The sequence below is a fragment of the Arachis ipaensis genome, chromosome B09 (genome assembly GCF_000816755.2).
Source record: "Arachis ipaensis cultivar K30076 chromosome B09, Araip1.1, whole genome shotgun sequence".
In the NCBI taxonomy this organism is placed as follows: domain Eukaryota; kingdom Viridiplantae; phylum Streptophyta; class Magnoliopsida; order Fabales; family Fabaceae; genus Arachis; species Arachis ipaensis.
In genome coordinates this window covers 43,359,968-43,366,870 of record NC_029793.2, presented here as the reverse complement: position 1 = coordinate 43,366,870, position 6,903 = coordinate 43,359,968, and the positions used below count along the sequence as shown (strand labels likewise).

Sequence of the window (6,903 nt, the reverse complement as noted above, 5' to 3'; positions counted from 1 at the left end):
TTCTTTCAAAGCCGTTTCCTTTACCTAGGTAAAACCAGCTTCAACCCCCATGATAAATTCTAAAGCATTTCGACTGTTCAAAATTGTTTTAGTCTTGCAAAAGTTCAGAATTCAAGGAGCACTTAAAACCTTTCTCAAACATTTCAAAAATGAAACTTGTCAATAGTCATTCAGGTTCTTTCAAAGCCATTGAAACTTCTTTAATTGAAACCCCCAAGTCAAATTCAAAGGCATAAACCCTTTTCACGTTCAAACAGCTTTAAAAACACAAGTTTCACCTAAATAACTTTCTCTTGAAAGAGATACAATGCCTTTCTTAAGAAGCAAGACTAAATTACAATTTCCCCTTTTACTAACTCATTTCAAAATCATGAATCATCCTTTTCTTGATAATTCAAATAAAATAGTAGAAGTCTTTAACTCATCATTCTCCAAACAACATTTCAATAAAGACTCGGATTTTATAGAAATTTCGGCAGCACCTCCCCTAAAACTTGGACTTTGCCACCCGGTTCGGGTCCCAACTAAACCGTTCCACAATCCTTTTCAACAGCCCAAAATCCAAAATCAGTTCAAGGCAAGCCAAATCCAACAACCATCTCAATTCCATATTCCAAGAAAACCGTTTCAAAAATCAAATCATTATCAGCCGAATAAACTCATTTCTAAAGTTTCAAAGAAACGGTTCAACAATAGTCATTTATCAAACCAGATCATTAAAGCAAGCCAAGCTGAATTCAAGAGTGTATTCTATTTTTTTCACATTCTCAAGAAAGTCCATTCAACTCAAATCGATTTCCAATGAATTAAACTCGATCTCAAAGCTTTAAAAGAATCAATTTCAAAAGCGTTTCGTTTCACAGGGCCACACAACAGTCGAGTTAAACCAACACCCATAATCATACAAAACAACCAAACAATACATAGGACTGATACAATCACCAAATACACATCCTCACATCAGTACCCATATGTAATAATTCCAATATACAAAATATAGTTTTCGGAAAGCGCCCCTACCTCAAAACGCAATTCCATAATCCAAACGTCTCATAGAGTCCTTTCCGCCTCGACCCGAACTGACGGCAACCAAAACCTCAGCTCCAAGCCACTTTCGCAACAGTCTTAACAACTCTAATCGCAACATACAACAACCGAAACTCAATCTTATAGCAATTAATGCCATAAACCTCAGCGTGAGATTATAGAACAGTAACGAAAGGGCTTTCAAATCGAAACGCTTACCGAACCGAAGAAGAAACGGCTGAACCGAAATGGCGGCGGTCTCCGAACCAGTTCAACGGCAGCCCGGCAGCCACCTCAAGCGGCTGCGGCGACAAATTCCGATCACGACATCTGAAACCAACACACAGCGACTATAGTATTCCCGGAATTCAAAAAGGACAGAAACCACAATTAAAACCCTTACCAGCAAACTCTTCCAGCAGCGGCATCTGGGTCTCAAGTGGGAGAAGCTCAGCCCGGAGCTCCGTCGGTGATCCCGGAAGTCATAGCGGCCCAATCATGGTGACTCAGCCTGCTCCTCTTCCTATAGTGATTCCCGTAACAACATCACACGCCAAAAGGGGTAGGGAATGGCAGAGCTCAGCCACGGTGAAGTAGGGCGGTACAACGGCGGCCAAGCACAGTCCTCCAAACGGTAGTGATGCGGCCACAGCTCCTCTTCTCCGTGTTCGTCGGCGACAGGGAAGCACAAAGGCAGCACCTTCTCTTTCTCAGCGGACCAAAGCAACGGAGGCAGAAGGACTCATCTTGCTTCTCCAGCTCGCGTCTTCCCCCTCTTGCCGGTAACAGCAACGCGGCTCGAGGTCCATGGACGGCGGCGACGGGACCCAAGTTATGCCCCTCTTCGACGCGTTCATCTCTCCTCCCTTAGCTTAGGTCACGAACAGAGAAGATCCATGGTGATGATGGCACAGCGACGCGGCAACGTGAGCTTGCAGCAGCGATGCCCAGGTGCGGCGGCGACGGCGCACGACAGCGCCCCTTCCTCCTCTTTCCTCGCGCCAGCTTCGACGGATTGACAGTGGCGGAGGCGGCGCGAGTCCTCTCTCTTCTTCGCGATTTATGGCATCGGGGAGGGCGGCTTCTGCGTTGGCGCCAGGGAGTGACGGTAGTGCGCGAAGCTTCTCCAACGACGGCAATGACGCGACGGCGCGGTGGCGCGGCGACGGCAACACGATGAGCTTCCTTCCGCCTCTCCTCTGCCGCAACTCAGTCTCCATCTCCCTCTCTGCCTCAGTTTCTCTCTTTCATGGAAATCAAGGAGAATTGCGTGTATTGCCGCTGCTGTTAGAAGGGAAGGCTGCAGCAGCTGTGGGGAAACCGGGTCGGGTTAGGGTTTTTAGGGTTAGGGTTTCATTTCAAAAATTAGGGTTATGGGCATTTTAGTAATTGCAAATGAAATTGGGGATAATATAGTAATTGAAACCCAAATTAACTCCAACACTAATCATATAGGAAAATACTATTTGCTCATCAACTTTACAAATTATTTTCAATAAAATGCCCAAATCAAATAATTAGAGATGATATAGTTAAATCCTTTATTTTCCCAAAATAGCAGTATTACTATTTTAAAATATTAATTATTTAATCCAAACCATATGAAAACCCTTATTATTTCACAACTATCAACTTTATACTTTAAATATAGAAAATAATCCAATAATTATAAAATTGGATAATAATCATAAATTATCTCAAGTTCAATAAATCAAAACTTGCCTTAATTATCTTTAATAAAATGATTTCTGAAATTAAGGCTGTAAATAACTATATGATTTGAAACTTGATCATAAAAAGACTTTTCAAAGGTTCTGGGTCTTACATTGAGTCCTTGTAGGACCAGAAAGATCAATATGTAGCATTTCCAAAGTTCTTTTGGTTGAGATGTCATCCTTGGGTTTGAAAAAAACTTTTTTGTTTATTTACCCAATTGACAAGCATCACAAGTGATGTCATTGTCAAATTTTATTTTTAGGAAGATATCTAACCAAATTCTTTTTCGCAAGCTTAGAAACTAGAAACATGCTTGTATGTTCTATTTTCTTATGCCATAACTATTTCTCAGAATCTATGGAAATAAAACAAGCTACATTTTGTTCTATTAGTTCCTCTAAGGTTAGTCCATACACATTCTCGCATCTTATAACTTCAAACAAAATTTCACCAGATTTTTCACACACAACCAACCATTTCAATTTCTTGAAAATAGTCAAACAACAAAAATCACACAATTTTCTCATGCCTAGAAGATTGTGGTTCAACCAATCAACTCAAAATACAACATCAATGAAAGTTGAGAAATTCTTACCAACCTTACCTACGGCCACTGGTGCATGAAATTGTGAGTGCATTTTTCACAATTCCGCACAACTAACCAGCAAGTGCACTGGGTCGTCCAAGTAATACCTTACGTGAGTAAGGGTCGATCCCACGGAGATTGTCGGCTTGAAGCAAGCTATGGTTATTTTGTAAATCTGAGTCAGGAGATTAATGATAAGAGTGATTATATTTATGAAAAATAAATAACATAAAATAAACAGTACTTGTGAAAAAAGGACAGAAACCACAATTAAAACCCTTACCGGCAAACTCTTCCAGCAGCGGCAGCAGGGTCTCAAGTGGGAGAAGCTCAGCCCGGAGCTCCGTCGGTGATCCCGGAAGTCAGAGCGGCCCAAATCATGGTGACTCAGCCTGCTCCTCTTCCTATAGCGATTCCCGTAACAACATCACACACCAAAAGGGGTAGGGAATGGCAGAGCTCAGCCACGGTGAAGTAGGGCGGTACAACGGCGGCCAAGCACAGTCCTCTAAACGGTAGTGATGCGGCCACAGCTCCTCTTCTCCGTGTTCGTCGGCGACAGGGAAGCACAAAGGCAGCACCTTCTCTTTCTCAGCGGACCAAAGCAACGGAGGCAGAAGGACTCATCTTGCTTCTCCAGCTCGCGTCTTCCCCCTCTTGCCGGTAACAGCAACGCGGCTCGAGGTCCATGGACGGCGGCGACGGGACCCAAGTTATGCCCCTCTTCGACGCGTTCATCTCTCCTCCCTTAGCTTAGGTCACGAACAGAGAAGATCCATGGTGATGATGGCACAGCGACGCGGCAACGTGAGCTTGCAGCAGCGATGCCCAGGTGCGGCGGCGACGGCGCACGACAGCGCCCCTTCCTCCTCTTTCCTCGCGCCAGCTTCGACGGATTGACAGTGGCGGAGGCGGCGCGAGTCCTCTCTCATGGTTATTTTGTAAATCTTAGTCAGGAGATTAATGATAAGAGTGATTATATTTATGAAAAATAAATAACATAAAATAAACAGTACTTGTGATTCAGTAATGAGACACAGGTTAAGGTTCCGGAGATGCTCTGTCATCTGAATCTCTGCTTTCCTACTGTCTTCTTCTCTAAACACGCATGGCCTCCTTCCATTATCTGTCAGTTTTCACTAGCGTCGGAATAGGACCATTATCCTTTTGCACACTGTCACTGCGCCCAACATTCACGAGTTTAATGCTCGTCACAGTCATCCCCTTCCAAATCCTACTCGGAATACCACAGACAAGGTTTAGACTTTTCGGATCCCAGGAATGCTGCCAATGATTCTAGCCTATACCACGAAGGTTCTAACCTCCGGACTCGGTCCGTGGATTAGAAACCCAAGAGATACGCACTCAAGCGGTCGCCCAATGACTATGTTGAGCTCAGATAGAACGGAGTGGTTGTCAGGCACACGTTCATAGGGTTGAGGATAATGATGAGTGTCACGGATCATCATATTCTCCATATTGAAGTACGAGTGAGTATCTTAGAATAGAATCAAGCGTAATTGAATAGAAAACAGTAGTAATTGCATTAATCCACTGAAACACAGCAGAGCTCCTCACCCCCACCTATGGGGTTTAGAGACTAATTCCATCAAAGGTACAATATGAAATGTAAAAATGTCATAAGATGTTCAATAAATCTCTAAAAGTAGTTTTTATATTAAACTAGAAACCTAGGTTTACAGAAAATGAGTAACTAAGTGCAGATAGTGCAGAAATCCACCTCTGGGACCCACTTGGTGTGTGCTTGGGCTAAGAATTGAAGCTTTTTCGTGCTTAGGCTATTCCTGGAGTTAAACGCCAGCTTTGGTACCAGTTTGGGCGTTTAACTCCAATTCTGGTGCCAGTTTGGGTGTTTTACGCCAGAATTTTTAGGCTGAATTTGAACACCAGTTTGGGCCATTAAATCTCGAGCAAAGTATGGACTATTATATATTTTTGGAAAGCCCAGAATGTCTACTTTCCAACGCAATTAAGAGCGCACAAATTGGGCCTCTGTAGCTCCAGAAAATCCAGTTTGAATGTAGAGAGGTCAGAATCCAACAGCATCTGCATTCATTTTTCAGCCTCTAAATCAGATTTTTGCTCAGGTCCTTCAATTTCAGCCAGAAAATACCTAAAATCATAGAAAAATACACGAACTCATAGTAAAGCCCAGAAATGTGATTTTTGAATAAAAACTAATAAAAATATAATTAAAAGTAACTAAAATATACTAAAAACTACCTAAAAATAATGCCAAAAAGGGTATAAATTATCCGCTCATCACAACACCAAACTTAAATTGTTGCTTGTCCCCAAGCAACTAAAAACAAAATAGGATAAAAAGAAGAGAATATACAATAAATTTCAAAAAACATCAATGAAGATTAGTCTTAATTAGATGAGCGGGACTAGTGGCTTTTTACTTCTGAACAGTTTTGGCATCTCACTTTATCCTGTGAAGTTCAGAATGATTGGCATCCATAAGAACTCAGAATTCAGATAGTGTCATTGATTCTCCTAGTTTAGTATGTTGATTCTTGAACACAGCTACTTTATGAGTCTTGGTCGTGACCCTAAGCATTTTGTTTTCCAGTATTACCACCGGATACATAAATGCCACAGACACATAACTGGGTGAACCTTTTCAGATTGTGACTCAGCTTTGCTAGAGTCCCCAGTTAAAGGTGCCCAGAGCTCTTAAGCATACTCTTTTTGCTTTGGACCATGACTTTAACCGCTCAGTCTCAAGCTTTTTACTTGACACCTTCACGCCACAAGCACATGGTTAGGGACAGCTTGATTTAGCCGCTTATGCTAGGATTTTATTCCTTTAGGCCCTCCTATCCATTAATGCTCAAAGCCTTGGATCCTTTTTACCCTTGCCTTTTAGTTTAAAGGGCTATTGGATTTTTCTACTTGCTTTTTCTTTTTATTTCTTCTTTTTTTCTTTTTTTTCGCAAGCTTTTGCTATTCACTACTTTTTCTTGCTTCAAGAATCAATTTTATGATTTTTCAGATTATCAATAACATTTATCCTTTTTCATTATTCTTTCAAGAGCCAACAACTTTAACATTCATGAACAACAATATCAAAAATATGCACTGTTCAAGCATTCATTCAGAGAATAAAAGGTATTGCCACCACATCAAAATAATTAAACTAATTTCAAGATAGAATTTGAAATCCATGTACTTCTTTTTCTTTTTCAGAAAATAATTTTTTTCATTTAAGAAAGGTGAAGGATTTGTAGGACATTCATATTTTTAAAACATAGACACTAGACAGTAATGATCATGTAATAAAGACACAAACATAGACAAAACATAAAGCATAAAAATCGAAAAACAGAAAAATAAGAACAAGGAAATTAAAGAATGGGTCCACCTTAGTGACGGCGGCTAGTTCTTCCTCTTGAAGATCCTATGGAGTGCTTGAGCTCCTCTATGTCTCTTCCTTGCCTTTGTTGCTCTTCCCTCATGGCTCTTGTTGAGGTCCATGAGTGGACTCTCTTGTTTGCTCCATCTTCTTTCTAGTGATGGGCTTTTGAGATGAATCTCTCCATCAACTATGA

The 6,903-nt window shown here is 41.3% G+C and overlaps 1 long non-coding RNA gene across 1 annotated transcript in view; it reads right to left on the bottom strand.

Moving 5' to 3' along the window:
- LOC110266722 overlaps positions 1-4,184 on the bottom strand; it is a 23,305-nt gene extending 19,121 nt beyond the window's left edge. Inside the window, exon 1 of the long non-coding RNA XR_002354223.1 lies at positions 3,612-4,184. This is a non-coding gene — a long non-coding RNA (uncharacterized LOC110266722). The remainder of the gene's footprint in view (positions 1-3,611) is intronic.